General features: G+C 41.6%; 1 protein-coding gene and 1 pseudogene across 2 annotated transcripts in view; both read right to left on the bottom strand.

Annotated features, from left to right (window-relative positions):
- Positions 1–18,601, bottom strand: part of PLCE1 (phospholipase C epsilon 1) — a 346,476-nt gene that overhangs the window by 177,071 nt on the left and 150,804 nt on the right. The gene's annotated exons all lie outside the window — the stretch shown is intronic.
- LOC140712515 (histone deacetylase 1-like) lies at positions 10,472–11,108 on the bottom strand (annotated as a pseudogene).

The raw sequence follows: 18,601 nt of genomic DNA, 5'->3' as shown, positions 1-18,601 counted from the left end.
TCTTTCTTTCTTTCTTTCTTTCTCCTTCCTTCCTTCCTTCCTTCCTTCCTTCCTTCCTTCCTTCCTTCCTTCCTTCCTTCCTTCCTTTCTTCCTTTCTTCCTTTCTTTCTTTCTTTCTTTCTTTTCTTTCTTTTCTTTCTTTCTCTCTCTCTCTTTCTTTCTTTCTCTTTCTTTTTCTTTCCTTCCCTCCCTCCCTCTCTTCCTTCCTTCCTTCCTTCCCTTTCTTTCTTTCTCCCTCTCTCTCTCTCCCTCCCTTCCTCTCTCTCCTTTCTCTCTCTCTCTCTCTCCTTTCTTTTTTTTTTTTTTTTTGCAAGGTGTCCTTCTGTTGCCCAGGCTGGAGTGCAGTGGTGCCATCTTGGCTCACTGCAACCTCCACCTCCTGGGTTCAAGTGATTCTCCTGCCTCAGCCTCCCAAGTAGCTGGGATTACAGGCCCCTGCCACCACACCTGGCTGATTTTTGTAGTTTTATTAGAGACAGAGTTTTGCCATGTTGGCCAGGCTGTTCTCACACTCCTGACCTCAGGTGATCCACCTGCCTCAACTTCCCAAAGTGCTGGGATTACAGGTGTGAGCCACCATGCCTGGCTCTGCCTCCTCAACGTAAAAAAAAAACAAAAAAAACAAAAAAAAAAACTGGGAGAAAAAGAGTCTGAAAATGATGTCACTTAACTGTTGGGGGAGAGAGACACAATGCTTCTCTACATTATGCGTATAGAAAACTAAATGATGAGGCTGGAAAGAGTGACAAAGGATACTGAAAACAGAAATAAGGTTGGGAACTTACCAAGACCCTGTCCATGGAAAATGTGAATGCTACCTGGAACCTTTCCAGTCCAGTTCCTGAATCTTTTGTAACAAAAGGTCTAACTTGGGCTTTACTATCCCATTAGCAGGGAAAATATAGTGTGGTATGTTATAGGTTCAAAACACAATCAATTTGTGGATTTGCCACTGAGGCGTTAAGACACTTGAGAAAAGAACAAAGGAAAGCACAGATAAAGCATCATCAGACTTTAGCTAGGCAGCCAAAACAAGACATTAACCCACTCAAAGACCCTTGAGGCCTCCAGCCTTTCCCCTTGGATAACTCTGAAAGGCGTCTAGTGAGTTCCAATTTGGTCAGGGGTTTGTTTATTCTGCTTGGTTCAAGTCAGGGCTACGAATCCCTAATGGTTTTCATGTCCCTAAAGGTTTTCCACATTTGGGCAAGATCTATGTTTTACGTAAGCCTGGAGAAGGCCTCGCTCCCAGTTGCTCTGGCTGTGCCGACTGCGCTGAGAGCGCTCCAATGCACTGACTCGGGGGAGGAGTTTAGCAGCACGGACCCCTTGGCACAAGGCGGGAGATTTTTTACAATGATGCTGTGTCGTAGTAAAAATGCCTCCGTTCTTAACCAACTCTAATTTTTATTACATTTCATTTTTCTCCCGGTGATGCTAAATTTTCAAGACTAGTCCTTTTACTGTAACCAGTGTCTCATGCCAATGAAAACTAAGTGGGCCCATGCTGGCCCTCTATTTTGAGTGCACCCAATTCCTAATCCAGGGAAAAGCATTCAGGTTTGTAAGTGCCACTCTCCTTCCTATAGAGGGTGCTTCCAGGCTATTGGTCCTAATGTGCCACAGTTCAAAATTCAACCTGCTTAAGGGTCTGCAATGGCTCTCTAATGCTTTAGGTTCAAATTTTCACCCTCATTCTCCAAACTGTAACCACAGCTACCAAATGAACCTTACCTCTCACTATGTCTACTGCATCATTTCTTCATTGTCTTGCAGTTGCTGCACACATTCTCACCTTGGCACTATCTCACTTGCTTTCCCTGCTTGGAATGCTTCCTGTATTTCCCAGGAAGAACCCAGCCAGATGGCTATTCACAGATGACCTGTCTGTGTTTATAGCCCTTCTCCCTTTTGTCCCAACTCCCAGTTCAGCCTCATAAATCCTTGAACTGAAGTGCCCCAAAGCTTGTGTGAATCTCAGAATACAACTCCAGGGTCCAAAATGGAGATGCCTGCAGGACCAAGCAGGTAAATGAGGCTAGAGCTGAGTGGGACACCACCTGGAGGTGGGGCCAGGTGTGTGGTAAAGAGCTGGTGTGTCTCATCTTGTGGGGGTTAGCATGGGTCAGTGTCAGCCCATGGGCCAAGGGAGAATAGTGGCCCAGGGTTGCCAGAGAAGCCAGAACATTTTAATGCAAGATTCCCAATTTTTAAAGTACTGCAGCTGTCAAAGAAAAACACACATGGCTTGGATTTGGCCCATGAAGAAGGAATTTGTGTTCCTGCAGTGTAAGTAAAACACTGCTATGACTCATAGTCATCAGTGAGTGTGGCATGGGGTAGGGGGAGCATTACCAGTCCACCTGGGCCTAGAGGGGACAGGTCTTAATTCCCCTTTGTAGTTTACACCACAAGCTTCCTTCAAAGTCCAACTTCTTGAAATACAGTTCCCAGAAAGTAGAGAGAGCTAGGTTACTAGCCATTATTCCTTTCTCCAACTCCTCAAAACAATTAAAGAGCAATTCATCTAACACCATCTTGGTCTTTATTTCAGAATAATCATTTATTTTCAAGTTCAATATCCATGACTGTTTCAAATGTAAATATTTTAATTTGGGGTACAATGAGGGCTGGAAGGGGTGGTGCCCGTGGGGGCATCCTTGCTTTATTTTGATGAGAATCATCCTTTTGAAATAAAAGTCTTATTGTGTCACTACTTCTGCTTAAAACCCTCTGATGGCATCCCATTGCTTCTAGAGCCCTTAACAAGAGCCTGTGCTACCTGGCAGTTTGTTTTGCCTCTCTCTATTTTTCATAAGCAAAAATATAAGGCTTAAATTAGATAATACTTTAAAAACACTTGTCACAGTGCCCAGCTCACAGCGAGTGCCCAAATACCTGTTAGACCTTGTCATTCCGACTTCTCCAGACTTTATTGGCATAAGGAACCCTCCAGCTCACCACTCTCCACCCAGACTTCAAACTTGCCATACTCCCTGCTGCCACTGGGCCTTTGCACATATGATTGCTTCTGCCCAGACACTCTTCCAGACCCTCTTCTCTTAGTTACCATTGATTTGACCACTTCTCTGCCTGGGTCCAATCAATGACTTCTTTTGCAGAGTGAAATATGTTCTCTTTGGCCCATCAGCTAATAGGAGCTGCTTCTTTTCCCATTTATTGACTGTGCTATGAATATGTAACCATCAGTGGGAAGACTCCCAACTACCCTCATAGGTGTCTATATCAAAGAATGGAAGGATATCATTTCCACAGACATCTCCAAAATCACTGGAGGTCGCTACGGCAAGGGGGCAACAGGTATGTGGGAAAATGATCAATTCTGTAGTCAAATGGACCTCCATTCAAATCTAAGGTTTCATGTTATATTCTGTGTACACACACACACACACACCCCTGGTATAAGTCAGTACACAGGATTCCTGAGTGGGAGATAATACTGGAGTGTTTCCTAGTAGTTAAGAACATGGTTTTGGGAATCAGAGAGGCTTAGGACCAAATACTGGCTTTGCTCGTACAAGCTGGTCAACCCTAGTTAAGGATTTTGGTTCTAGACTTGGTAGTCTATCTGCCCAGATCTTGTGAGTTGCTAGGGTCTCTGAAACTTGTTATACTCTCTCTTACCCCCCATGTTCCCAGATCATCCACAACAACATCTATTTGAAATGGATTTTAGATGAGTCTGCTTACTGATGACGAAATGCGTTTCTGAGTATAAACAGGGGCAAAATACCTGCTACTGTCACACAGGATGTTTCTGGTGACTGTAAAATTCAAAGGTAGATCCTTAGTAGTGTTTAAGCATACATTTGTTCAAGGAATCACTTGTGACTTTAACATTATAGAAAATTTCTTTTAAAGTTTGTTGCCACAATGAAATATGAAGTTAAAAAGACAAAATACCAAATATATACTTCCAGCTGACAAAACATGTTAGACTTTCCTGATGATAGCATAATATCTGTAATTAGAATTCAGTCTACCAAAATCTAAACACCCTTAAAAATATCTTTTTATTATTTTAACTGTACTAATTTATTCACTATTTCTTGGTTTGAAGACTCAATTCCAGTAGAAGTTTAAATTATGACTCAGACTATGGTGAGATCTTCTCTTTTTTGTCTTCTTAAATATTTGCTACTGACCCACATGTTATTATAAACGGATTATAAGCATTTCATTATGTACTATAAATGTTCCCAAGAGCAAGAATTTTCATAGCTTATTAAAATGAGGCTTATTCTTTAAAAACAATAAACAATTTAGAAACACTCAAAAGTATAAGTGTCATGCACTGAAAAAAAAATCTCCTTTAATTTTATTGTAATGAGTAAGTCATCTTCATTACAATATACAAATTTTAACTGGAACACTAAATGTTGTCCCAGTCATAGATTTTTAGATAAGGCTCTCAATACCAGGAGTAAATGCTTAGCACCTTTCTACTTTGGAGGGAATAAAATAGAGATGACATCAGCAGAGAATTAAGTAAAAACAATAGAATTTTCATAATATAGGTCACGGCTTGTTTTCCCTGGTTAAATACCTGTTTACATTTCTCCAGGTACTTAAATGGTTGTAGAAACCTCAGATGTCACTGAAGATGGTATAGGAACTTCCCTCTGGGGCCCTATATCCTGTGCTTATTTCAATTATAACATTTATACTATCTTAACATTCACATGTTTATTGTCCATTTCCTCCATTAGTGGGTAAATCCCTTGAAAGTAAAGACTGTATTTTGTTTGCTGTTATATCCTTGGCACATAGTAGATGTTCAACAAATATTGGTCAAATGATTGAATGAATCAGTGGCCTAATGCATGGGAACTAAGGAAAATCTCACTAAAGGAGTTACACAGGTGTGGCCTCCAGCCACTAGTTACCTCCTCTCAGGTGTCCCAGCAGTTGCTAGTGCTCTAGGCCCACAGCCAGGGAAACCTGGAAGGTACTTGTCTTTTCTTGTACATCTACAACTGAGCTAACAGCAGAGTCTTTGAATCAAGAACAGTGAAAGGCTGGCATTTCAAGGTGGTGGTGGCAATCTGCATTACTACCATCATCATCACCATCATCAGCCCCAGCATGACCATCATCATTGTAAGATTGGTTGCACATACATTAGGTACCAGATACTATGCCAAGCTGTTTTTTTATTTTTAATTTTTAAACTTTTTGTAGAGAGTCTCACTCCATCACCCAGGCCGGGCAGAGTGCAGTGGCAGGATCATAGCGTACTGCAGTTTCAAATTCCTGGACTAGAGTGATTCTACAGCCTCAGCCTTCTGGATAGCTGGGACCACAGGCACACACCACCACATCTGGCTTTTTTTTTTTTTTTTTTTTTTTTTTTTTGGTAGAGACAGCATCTCTCCATGTTACTTAGACTGGTCTGGCACTCCTGGCCTAAAGTGATCTTCTTGCCTTTGCCTCCCAGAGTACAGGGATTACAGGCCTGAGCCACTTGGCCTAAGTTCTTTATATACATTGTCACACTTATTCCTCAAAACAACTCTCTGAAGTTGTTGCTTTTATTCCCATTTTGCAGATGCAGAAACTGAAGCCTAGAAGTACAATCACCTGAATAGGATGACCCAGTGTTGAAGTCAAGACTCAAATTCAAAACACAATGATGCTCACATTCAAAGGCCTCTCTTGGAGGTAACCACTTCTGCAGAGTCTGCATCTATTCTTTGGCATTTTTAAGAACTATTGTTTTACTTCAATATTCAGTAAGTTTTGGAGGGAAGCTTTGGAATCTAATGGTTGTTTTTCTGGATACAGCATTTCAAATAACTGTTTTGCAAACAAATTTCTGCAATATGGTCCATTCTGAGTCTCTGTAATCAGGACTTGACATTTTTATAACCAGCGCAAATATGTAAACCCCAAGTGTCTGTCTGGTGTTGCTATCCTCACTAGTCATCTTTCTGACTTCATGGATTAGGATTTAACCAACTTTCAATTACCTGATCTTCCTTCTTTCCTTCCCTTCCCTTCCTCCCTCCCTCCCTCCCTCCCTCCCTCCCTGCCTCCTTCTCCTACTCCCTTCCTTCCTTCCTCCCTTCCTTCCTTCTTCCCTTCCTTCTTTCCTTCCTTCCCTCCCTCCTTCCCTCCCTCCTATCTTCTTTCCTTCCTTCTTTATTTCCTCCCTCCCTCCTTCCCTCCCTCCTATCTTCTTTCCTTCCTTCTTTATTTCCTCCCTCCCTCCTTTTCTCCCTTCCTTTCTCCTTCCCTTTGCCTTCCCTTAGCCTTCCCTTCACCTTCCCTTCTCCTTCTCCTCCCTCTCCTTCTCCCTGTCTCTCTCTTTTTGGTGAAAAAACTTTATGGAGAATTAGGCCATAATTTGTTCCTTTCAAAAACTAGCTTCTTGGAGCAAAATTAGGGCACATAAGATAATTAAATGGAATCAATCTCCCAGCTCAAAATGGATGTATTCACACCTAGGAATGGAATGCTATGTTCAGGTCACACATGGTGACGGAGTCACATTCCTTGGTCACAACTGGTATGGAGTCATATTCTTAGGTTACACCCAGGTGTAGTGTCACACTCCTGGATGATACTTGATCACCTGTGGTCCTAAAACAGGTTTTTGTCCTGTGCCTACCAAGCTTCCTGGCCCTATGGCCTGGGTGATGGAGTGAGACTCTCTACAAAAAGTTTAAAAATTAAAAATAAAAAAACAGCTTGGCATAGTATCTGGTACCTAATGTATGTGCAACCAATCTTACAATGATGATGGTCATGCTGGGGCTGATGATGGTGATGATGATGGTAGTAATGCGGATTGCCACCACCACCTTGAAATGCCAGCCTTTCACTGTTCTTGATTCAAAGACTCTGCTGTTAGCTCAGTTGTAGATGTACAAGAAAAGACAAGTACCCTCCAGGTACCACCTTTAACTTAGCAGTCTAGCACTTTATGAATTCTCTTTAGATGGTAAGCGCTACTTCAGTAGACCTGAAACCAAATACTACATTTTCTCTGGAATGAGAAATATTATCTTAGAAGTTGAAGACTTCCAGATATGATCTTCTCCATTCTTCCCATAGGTGCCATAGCACTAGGCCACAGTGGGCAGCTAGTGAATACTTTTTAGTTGATTAACTGGTACAGAAACACACCCAATATTACATTAAAGCATACTTTTAAATACCAAGAAAATAATTTCAAGGTCACAATACTAACAAGTCAGGGTATTTCTGTAAATAAACAAATCTTGGAATTAGAGCTATGCACATGCCTTCCTTGCCTGGTAGGCATGTAAAGGGTAATTGTTTTGATTATGAGGAAGTCAACTAAGCCAACCTTTATAAACTAAATTATTTATGAGGTATAGTCATGTAGTTCAAATGTGTGGTGCATGTATTCCTACAACTTCTTGTTTTTTATTCAAAGCTATTAACTTCAGAGAAAGATACAAACAGAGTACACAAACTTATTGTAGTGAAAGAAAATAAGTTGAAAACTTGATGGAGTCTCACTGTGTTGCCCAGGCTGGAGTATGGTGGCATGTTCTTGGCTCATTGCAAACTCATTCTCCTGGGTTCAAGCGATTCCTGTGCCACAGCCTCCTAAGTAGCTGGGACTACAGGTGTATGCCACCACCTGGCTAATTTTTTTTTTCAGTAGAGATGGGGTTTCATCATGTTGGCCAGGCTGGTCTCAAACTTCTGACCTCAAGTGATCTGCTCGCCTCAACCTCTCAAAGTGCTGGTAGGCTTTTGTATCTGAATTAAAATATTCCCTATTTTCAAATAAAAATATTGTATCTGTAAGATATTTTTGTTTTCATATCAATATTCTATTTATAGACTACATATGATAAATAACTTTAATATAGTGAAATATAGTCTACAGACATACATACCATACACTCAGACTGGTTAAAAATGAACAGTTGAGTTTTCTTTTCTAATATCTAATGTATTATTTTTAAAAATAGAAATGTACTATTTTATTACAAAGTCTCACAAAAAGAAAATAGTATCCAAAAAAGGAAACTAGACTACCAATCTGCACCTGCAGAATTGGAAGAACACAGAAGACAGGCAGTGTGAGCCTCTTGGCTTACTTGAGGCCAGTGGGGAGGTGTGAGAACAGAACCAATCTAAAAGCATCTAATATTACCTTAGGAACCTGGAAAGAACAGAGGGTCCTTGGAGATCCAGCCACCCCTTCTAGAATGCGAATAAGGACACCTTTACAAAACTACTATATGGCTACCTATAAGTATCCCTTCCACCCAGACCTGGCTCCCTTTATGGTTCAAAGTTAAGAACTGGGGAGGAAAGTGGGGCAAGGCAGCTCCTGGAAGAGCTCACCCAGCACAGCTGCCTTGGGCTCAGGACCCTGGTTTCTGTCTTTCACTCTAGTCCCCAAGATATTTATATTTAGTAAACAAAAATTGACTAATAGTCACAAATCAAAATCACAATGAGATACCATCTCACACCAGTTAGAATGGCAATCATTAAAAAGTCAGGAAACAACAGGTGTTATAGAGGATGTGGAGAAATAGGAACACTTTTACACTGTTGGTGGGATTGTAAACTAGTTCAACCATTGTGGAAGACAGTGTGGCAATTCCTCAATGATCTAGAACTAGAAATACCATTTGACCCAGCCATCCCATTACTGGATATATACACAAAGGATTATAAATCATGCTGCTATAAAGACACATGCACACGTATGTTTACTGTGGCACTACTCACAATAGCAAAGACTTGGAACCAACCCAAATGTCCATCAATGATAGACTGGATTAAGAAAATGTGGCACATATATACCATGGAATACTATGCAGCCATAAAAAAGGATGAATTCATGTCCTTTGTAGGGACATGGATGAAGCCAGAAACCGTCATTCTCAGCAAACTATCACAAGAACAGAAAACCAAACACTGCATGTTCTCACTCATAGTTGGGAATTGAACAATGAGAACGCTTGGACACAGGGTGGGGAATATCACACACCAGGGCCTGTTGTAGGGTGGGGGCAGTGAGGAGGGATAGCATTAGGAGATATACCTAATGTAAATGACGAGTTAATGGGTGCAGCACACCAACATGGCACATGTATACATATGCAACAAACCTGAACATTGTGCACATGTACCCTAGAACTTAAAGTATAATAAAAATAAATAAATAAATAACTGACTAGTAGCCTAGAGAAACAGAAAATAGACTAATAGTCTAGAGAAGTATAAATAGAAAATATAAATAGAGAAATAGAAAATATAAAATCTAAGTTGGAGGACCCAGCAAGAAGCCAGAGCTGGAAAGGCCTGCTCAGCCAACTTGACCTCTTCCTGGGACCCTTTGGCCTCTGGCTTCTCCTTCGTTTTCTCCTCTGCTGTGACTTCTTCTCTTCTGGGTTTTTCTCTCTTTCATCCTGTTTAGAACTTCTTGGCTTTTCTGAAGTTGGAAGAATTCTTGCAGCCACCCTCTGCCTCTTCATCAGAGTCGGAGAATTCGTCCTCACAGACAGTTTGTTTTGGTTGTTGAGATGGAGTCTTGCTCTGTCACGAAGGCTGGAGTGCAGTGGCACAATCTCGGCTCACTGCAACCTCCGCCTCCCAGGTTCAAGTGATTCTCCTGCCTTAGCCTCCTGAGTAGCTAGGATTACAGGCCCCCATCACCATGCCCAGCTAACTTTTGTATTTTTAGTAGAGACGTGGTTTCACCATGTTGGCCAGCTTGGCCTTGAACTCCTGACCTCAGGTGATCCACTTGCCGCAGTCTCCCAAAGTGCTGGGATTACAGGTGTGAGCCACTGTGCCTGGCCTCACAGGCAATTTGTTTGTCAGAGGAACAGATGGAGATGCACCTGTCAGAGTCTTCGTCCTTGTTGTCACTCTCCTCTGGGTTACATCCTCAGCAAGAGCCCACATTTGGGCCCTAGGAGTGTGGGGCAGCATTCTCAGGTTCCCAGACAGTTGCTGTTTGATCTTCTCCAGGCATCATTACTGATCTGGTTAGTTATATTGGAAAGACTGATATGAAACTTGAAACCTGGTCCAAAGTATTTGAAGTAGTCATTATATGGGAGCTCATTATGGATCTCTGTGCCCAGGGCGACAGTTGTTTCCTACGTTCAGCACCAGGTGACATCACGAATGATGTAGCACCTCCTCCTAGCATCAGCATCAGCAAGATGAAGCTCATAACAAATTCCACACACTTGACATACCCTTTGATGTTCAGATTGAAGCAACCTAACTGATCCCCAGATGGAGTCTGAGTCACGCTGTATGACCACAGCACTAGGCTGGAATATCTCCTTTACTTTGGACATATCTGGCTTGAAATGGCTTCACAGGATTCATTATCAATCCCATCTCAGAGTGGGTAGTTAATAGCATAATACTTGCCTTTTTCAGCCCTAATATCCCATAGGTCCCCAGTTCTTGGAAGTACTCTCCTCATTTATGTCCTGGCTCAGGACACAGTCATGACCCAGTCTGTAGCATAGAAGGCCTCTTCCACGCCATCACCATGGCACGGAAGGTCAATACACACAATATGCACCGTGGAATATCAAGGTTAATATGCAGCACCCTCTGGTGATTCTCTAGCAGGTCCAGTAGGGCCAGGACTGTATCACTGACATAACAGAAGCCAGATGCCTCAGACTTCTTTGCATGGTTCAGTCTGGTTCACGGTGATGTCTGTCTGCTGCTAATTAAGTTTCACAGAACTTGCCACAGAGCCGTCCACAGACAACTGACAAAACTCAAAGAGACAAAACACTGGACAGTCCTCACCAATGTTGAATCTCTGTGCCTGCTGGCTGTACTCAGACATGTTATCTGGATGAACGGAGTACAAGGATTTAATGCAGTCATCACGGTGGTACTTGGTCTTCTCCTCAGCATTAGCTTTGTGAGGGCAACAGATCTTCATTTTTCATTGGAGACTGTAGTTGAACAGCAAATTACGATTTATGCGGAAATGGTAAAGCTTCATTGGGTGGTCTTGTCCAACATCCTCGTCATGGTAGTAACAGACTTTCCTCCTGGCACCCTGTGTCCACACTATCTTGCTGGCCTCCATCAGTCAGAAAGATGGCAGATGTCTTGCTGGCCTCAGCAGGTCCATCTGCCCTCCTCTCTATCACACAATTTAAATAAGAATAACCATGTTTTGTCTTGGTTATATGTAATACTTAATCCTTTAACTTATGTGCTTTACTCAGCAACAATTTGAGAAGGAAAAATTGAGTTTGACACACTCTATTTATTATGTTGGCTGGTACAATACGCATATTTGAAAACACTTTGCTGCCTTATATGAAAAATCCTCTTGTCATCACTGTATTTTTCTAATTTTGCCATTTTTAGTACTTCACATTACCATCAATTATCTCAATTTTCTCTCTCCCTTTTAACTTTATCTTGTTTTTACAATTTTCAGTAGGTAAAACATTTAAAAAAAAGAAAAAGCAGGTGATAACTTTGAAAATTTCTTCCTAATTATTGAAGTCAATAATTTTTTTGACTGCCACTGCTGTAAGGTGTTAGTCCTGAGATTCTAACAAGATTAATGGCGAGAGGGAAAGGGGCACAGGGACAGGAAGTGGAAGGATTTTTTTTTTTTTTTGAGATGGAGTCTTGCTCTGTCGCCCAGGCTGGAGTGCAGTGGCGCGATCTTGGCTCACTGCAAGCTCCGCCTCCTGGGTTTACGCCATTCTCCTGCCTCAGCCTCCCGAGTAACTGGGACTACAGGCGCCCACCACCACGCCTGGCTAATTTTTTTTGTATTTTTAGTAGAGAGAGGGTTTCACTATGTTAGCCAGGATGGTCTTGATCTCCTGACCTCGTGATCTGCCTGCCTCGGCCTCCCAAAGTGCTGGGATTACAGGCGTGAGCCACCACACCCGGCCGGAAGGATCTTAATGTATCAAACTAGTGGAAGTCCCTGACTGAAAGGTAAAGGTGCTCTATTTTTCCACTTTGAGACAGCACGCCATTATGATAAGGGCATACCCTTGTAGATCAATGCTTCATTGTAAGAAAGTGTCTCTCGTTATTTGGCAAACTTTCAGCGTTATAGGCAGATGACCTTTGGTGGCACTGAAGGCAGAAAAGCAGGCATGTTTGTGTTCCGACTGTTGACCTTCTGTATCAATCCATAAAGCCTCATGGCTGTAGAATTCTGGACAATCTAGCCTTGAGTTACCAATTCTTGACTTGTGAATAACAATCAACTTGTTGGACATTTTCTTCTAGTCTCTCCTAGTACAGGTGCCTGCGACCCCCATCTCATAATCATAACCACTTCCAGAAGAGGAGCACTTTGGTTCTTTCTTACATCCTAATAGACTAGGGAGGGGGATGAAAGACCTGCACAACATTCCCTTTTCCCCAATTATTTCTTCCTATGATAAAATACATACAACGTAAAATTTACTATCTCAACATTTTTAAGGGTACAATTCAGTGGTATTAAGTAAATTCATATTGCTGTGCAACTATCACCACCAGTAAGCTCCAAAACTCTTCATCTGGCAAAAGAGAAACTCTATAGCCCTTAAACACTAACTCCCCATTCCCATTCCCCTTCCTCATCCCCTGGTAACCACCTTTCTACTTAAGGTCTCTATGATTTTGACTACCCTAAGTACTTCATAAAAGTGAAATCATACAGCATTTGTCTTTCCCTGTTCCTTTTTCTCTACCTTTACAAATTCCATGTAATCCACTTCAAACATGGTTTCTCTTATGGAAGAGGTTATTCTTTTGAACTTATTCCTTTTTCTTATCTCTGAGGAAAAAATTTAAATCTTGTGCTACCTCCTTCTACCCTTCATACCATTTATAAGCAACTCGTTAAAAAACATTAGGGAAAAAGTTACTGGGGTAATTCTATGACTCTTTCATATAGGTACAAGTTTTGAAGTGTAATTAGCCATAATAAAAGCTACAGCTGTCAATGTCTAAAATCTCAGAAATGGCTAAAAGTCCTTTTTGAAATCTCCATAAAAGTTTTAACTCTTTACTCATCTTTAATAAAATTATTGCTCTTCAACAAGGAATGTCTTCTAACTCTCTTGTATTGCTTTTTCTTTGAGGCTAATGCTCAGTATTCTAATAATACTGTTTTCCTCTTTATTTCATGGGAAATGTGCAGATTACAACTGTGTTATGGGTTACAGAGGTTTTTGAGGTCTAGAGTCTGGGAACCAAATCACAACATTTAATACTGCTTATCCAGGAAAGTGTTCTAAGCTCTATATCACTCCTGGGAAATGAACCTGTAGAATATAACCCATTTATAAACTGAAGACTAAGAGTGTATTATATATTCCCCAATAGATAAAAGTTGTTGGCCAAATCTATGCCACAGGACACATACTGAAGAAGAAAAAAAGCTGACAACCACATCACAGCAGCTGCATGTCCTCGTGATCCCCTGGCAGAGTACATGGCCATCAGAGCTCAAGACCCACTAACCAATATGCTGATCCTACAGATTCTGTAAACACTCTTTGACCTTGAAGACCCATCTCTCTTTTTTTTTCACTTATTTTTTTAAGTTGACAAATATGAATTATATATATTTGTCATGTACAACATGATGTTTTGTAATATGTACACATTGTGGAATGGTTCAATTGAGCTAACTAACATATGCTTTACCTCACATGCTTATCGTTTTTGGTGGTGAGAAACACATCTGGTTTTCTAATGCATTTTCTTCCACTGCATGTTAAAGGAATATGTTTAACTGAGGCACGGACAGGCTTTGAAAACCAAATGGGAGAGGATGCTGAAATTGAAAAAGGTTTACAAGAGAGTAAATCAGAACTACAGAAATAAGCTTGGAGCAGAAGGCAGCCAGCTAATTGTATTATTCTGCAGGAGTTTCTAGAGGGTTCTCAGAAATCATCAAAGGGCTGCAAAACAAAAAGATAAAGAAGCTTCCAACTCTTGCATAAAACACCAATTTAAAGATAACACATTAGCTGACAGTCTGGTGAGTGTCAGAGCCAGAAATATTGATCTATGAGGCTCTATTTCGAACAGGGAAGTGCAAATACAATTGAAGTCAAATTACGATCAGGGCCACAGATGCACACACCAGCAGCCTCATTTCTCTCCACAGATCTGTGGAAGACTGGAGGCATGCCTGCCTTGGTTGGGCAGCCTGGAGATCTGTTTCTTAACAATTCATGGAGAAGAAAGAATGTGGCTTTTACTGACTTTTATTTGTTTGAGGTTTCACATTTCAGGCCAAGCCATTTCTCATATAGAACATTAAATTGCTATCCAAACTCTTTGTACACTTAGGAGCCACTTCCACATTATTTGGCACTTATTTCTCTGCAGTTTCCTATATTATTATTTGATTACTTGGTGCATGAAAATCTGGCCTCCTCATTAAGAGGATGAACACCTTAAAGGCAAGTAAACTGACTTACACTTCATTAGGGTCCCTCATAACACCTACACACTGCTGACCACAAAATGAGTAAATAAAAACTGTATATATTTGTCATGTAAAACATGATGTTTTGAAATATGTATACCTTGTGGAATGGTTCAGTTGAGCTAACTAACACATGCTTTACATATCACTGTTTGTGGTGAGAAACCCATCTGGTTTTTTAATCCATTTTATTCCACTGATTGTTAAAGAAATATGTTTAACTGAGGCATATAAAGACTTTGAGGCCACATGCAGTGGCGCACACCTATAGTCCTAGCATTTTGAGAGGCTGAGATGGGCAGATCACCTGACATCAGAAGTCTGAGACCAGCCTGGTCAACATGGCAAAACCCTGTCTCTACTAAAAATACAAAAATTAGCCAGGCAAGGTGGCGTGTGCCTGTGGTCTCAGCTACTCAGGAGGCTGAGGCATGAGAATCACTTGAACTTAGGAGGCAGAGGCTGCAGTGAGCCAAGATCATGCCACTGCACTCCAGCCTGGGTGAAAGAGTAAGACTGTATCTCAAAACAAAAAAAAAAAGGGGGGGGGGTGCACCCAAGATGGCCAAATAGGAACAGATCCAGCCTCTAGCTCCCAGCATGAGCAACACAGAAGACGGGTGATTTCTGCATTTTCAACTGAGGTACCAGGTTCAACTCACTGGGGCATGTCGGACAGTTGGCGCTGGTCCGCGGGTGCAGCCTGACCATCGAGAGCTGAAGCAGGGCGAGGCATCACCTCAACTGGGAAGCGCAAGGGGAAAGGGAATTCCTTTTCCTAGCCAAAGGAAATTGAGACACTCAAACCTGGAAATTTGGGTAACTCCCACCCTAATACTGCACTTTACCAAGGGTCTTAGCAAACGGCACACCAGGAGATTATATCCCACACCTGGCCCAGAGGGTCCAATGCCCACGGAGCCTCCCGCATTGCTAGCACAGCAGTCTGAGATCTAACTGCAAGGTGGCAGCGAGGCTGGGGGAGGGGTGGCCGCCATCGCTGAGGCTTAAGTAGGTAAACAAAGCCACCGGGAAGCTCGAATTGGGTGGAGCCCACCGCAGTTCAATGAGGCCAGCCTGTCTCTGTAGACTCCTCCTCTGGAGACAGGGCATAGCTGAACAAAAAGGAGCAGAAACCTGGCAGAGGTAAATGCCCCTGTCTGACAGCTTTGAAGAGAGCAGTGGATCTCCCAGCACAGAGGTTGAGATCTGAGAACGGACAGACTGCCTGCTCAAGTGGGTCCCTAACCCCTGAGTAGCCTAACTGGGACACATACCCCACTAGGTGCAGACCGACCCCTCACACCTCACAAGGCAGGGTACACCCCTGAAACGAAGCTTCCAGAGCAAGAATCAAACAGCAACATTCGTTGTTCAGCAATATTCTATCTTCTGCAGCCTCCACTGCTGATACCCAGGCAGACAGGGTCGGAGTGGACCTCAAGCAAACTCCAACAGACCTACAGCTGAGGGTCCTGACTGTTAGAAAGAAAACTAACAAACAGGAAGGACACCCACACCAAAACCCCATCAGTATGTCACCATCATCAAAGACCAAAGGCAGATAAAACTACAAAGATGGGGAAAAAGCAGTGCAGAAAAGCTGGAAATCCAAAAATCAGAGTGCATCTCCCCCTCCAAAGGAACGCAGCTCATCGCCAGCAATGGAACAAAGCTGGACGGAGAATGACTTTGACGAGTTGAGAGAAGAAGGCTTCAGTCTATCAAACTTCTCAGAGCTAAAGGAAGAACTACATAACCAGCGCAAAGAAACTAAAAACCTTGAAAAAAGAATGGATGAATGGAAAACTAGAATAATCAATGCAGAGAAGATCTTAAAAGAACTGATAGAGATGAAAACCATAACAATAGAACTCTGTGACAAATGCAGAAGCTTCAGTAACCGACTCAATCAACTGGAAGAAAGAGTGTCAGCGATTGAAGATCAAATGAATGAAAAGAAGCGAGAAGTGTAGAGAAAAAAGAGTAAAAAGAAATGAACAAAGCCTGCAAGAAATATGGGATTATGTGAAATCTACGTCTCATTGGTGTGCCTGAAGGTGATGGGGAAAATGGAACCCAGTGGGAAAACAGTCTGCAGGATATCATCCAGGAGAACTTCCCCAACCTAGTAAGGCAGGCCAACATTCAAATTCAGGAAATACAGAGAATGCCACAAAGATACTCCTCAAGAAGAGCAACTCCAAGACACATAATAGTCAGATTCACCAAAGTAGAAATGAAGGAAAAAATGTTAAGGGAAGCCAGAGAGAGAAAGGTCGGGTTACACACAAAGGGAAGCCCATCAGACTAACAACAGATCTCTCAGCAGAAACTCTCCAAGCCAGAAGAGAGTGGGGGCCAATATTCAACATTCTTAAAGAAAAGAATTTTCAACCCAGAATTTCATATCCAGCCAAACTAAGTTTCATAAGTGAAGGAGAAATAAAATCCTTTACAGACAAGCAAATGCTTAGAGATTTTGTCACCACCAGGCTTGCCCTACAAGAGATCCTGAAGGAAGCACGAAACGTGGAAAGGAACAACAGGTACCAGCTATTGCAAAAACATGTCAAAATGTAAAGTCCATCGATGCTAGGAAGAAACTGCATCAACTAGCAAGCAAAATAACCAGCTAATATCATAATGACAGGATCAAGTTCACACATGACAATATTAACCTTAAATGTAAATAGACTAAATGGTCCAATTAAAAGACACAGACTGGCAAATTGGATAAAGAGTCAAGACCCGTCAGTTTGCTGTATTCAGGAGACCCATCTCACATGCAGAGACACACAGAGGCTCAAAATAAAGGGATGGAGGAAGATCTACCAAGCAAATGGAAAACAAAAAAAAAGCAGGGGTTACAATCCTAGTCTCTGATAAAACAGACTTTAAACCATCAAAGATCAAAAGAGACAAAGAAGGCCATTACATAATGGTAAAGGGATCAAATCATCAGGAAGAGTTAACATAAGGAAGGTGCATAAATATATATGTACCCAATACAGGAACACCCAGATTCATAAAGCAAGTCCTTAGAGACTTACAAACAGACTTAGACTCCCATACAATAATAATAGGAGACTTTAACACCCCACTGTCAACATTAGACAGATCAATGAGACAGAAAGTTAACAAGGATATCCAGGAATTGAACTCAACTCTGCACCAAGCAGACCTAAAGACATCTACAGAACTCTCCACCCCAAATCAACAGAATATATATTCTTCTCAGCACCACATCGCACTTATTCCAAAATTGACCACATAGTTGGAAGTAAAGCACTCCTCAGGAAATGTCAAAGAACAGAAATTATAACAAACTGTCTCTCAGACCACAGAGCAATCAAACTAGAACTCAGGACTAAGAAACTCAAACAAAACTGCTCAACTACGTGGAAACTGAACAACCTGATCCTAAATGACTACTGAGTACATAACGAAATGAAGGCAGAAATAAAGATGTTCTTTGAAACCAATGAGAACAAAGACACAACATATAAGAATCTCTGGGACACATTTAAAGCAGTGTATAGAGGGAAATTTATAGCACTAAATGCCCACAAGAGAAAGCAGGAAAGATCTAAAATTGACACCCTAACATCACAATTAAAAGAATTAGAGAAACAAGAGCAAACACATTCAAAAGCTAGCAGAAGGCAAGAAATAACTAAGATCAGAGCAGAACTGAAGGAGATAGAGACACAAAAAACCCTCCAAAAGATCAATGAATCCAGGATCTGGTTTATTGAAAAGATCAACAAAATTGATAGACCACTAGCAAGACTAATAAAGAAGAAAAGAGAGAAGAATCAAATAGATGCAATAAAACATGATAAAGGGGATATCATCACCGCCCCACAGAAATACAAACTACCATCAGAGAATACTATAAATACCTCTACGCAAATAAACTAGAAAATCTAGAAGAAATGGATAATTTCCTGGACACTTACACTCTCCCAAGACTAAACCAGGAAGAAGTTGAATCCCTGAATAGACCAATAGCAGGCTCTGAAATTGAGGCAATAATTAATAGCCTACCAACCAAAAAAAAGTCCAGAACCAGACAGATTCACAGCCAAATTCTACCAGAGGTACAAGGAGGAGTTGGTACCATTCCTTCTGAAACTA

The sequence above is a fragment of the Chlorocebus sabaeus genome, chromosome 9 (assembly GCF_047675955.1).
Source record: "Chlorocebus sabaeus isolate Y175 chromosome 9, mChlSab1.0.hap1, whole genome shotgun sequence".
NCBI classification, from domain to species: domain Eukaryota; kingdom Metazoa; phylum Chordata; class Mammalia; order Primates; family Cercopithecidae; genus Chlorocebus; species Chlorocebus sabaeus.
The sequence above is the reverse complement of the archived record's forward strand: the minus strand, read 5'-3'. Positions and strand labels throughout refer to the sequence as shown.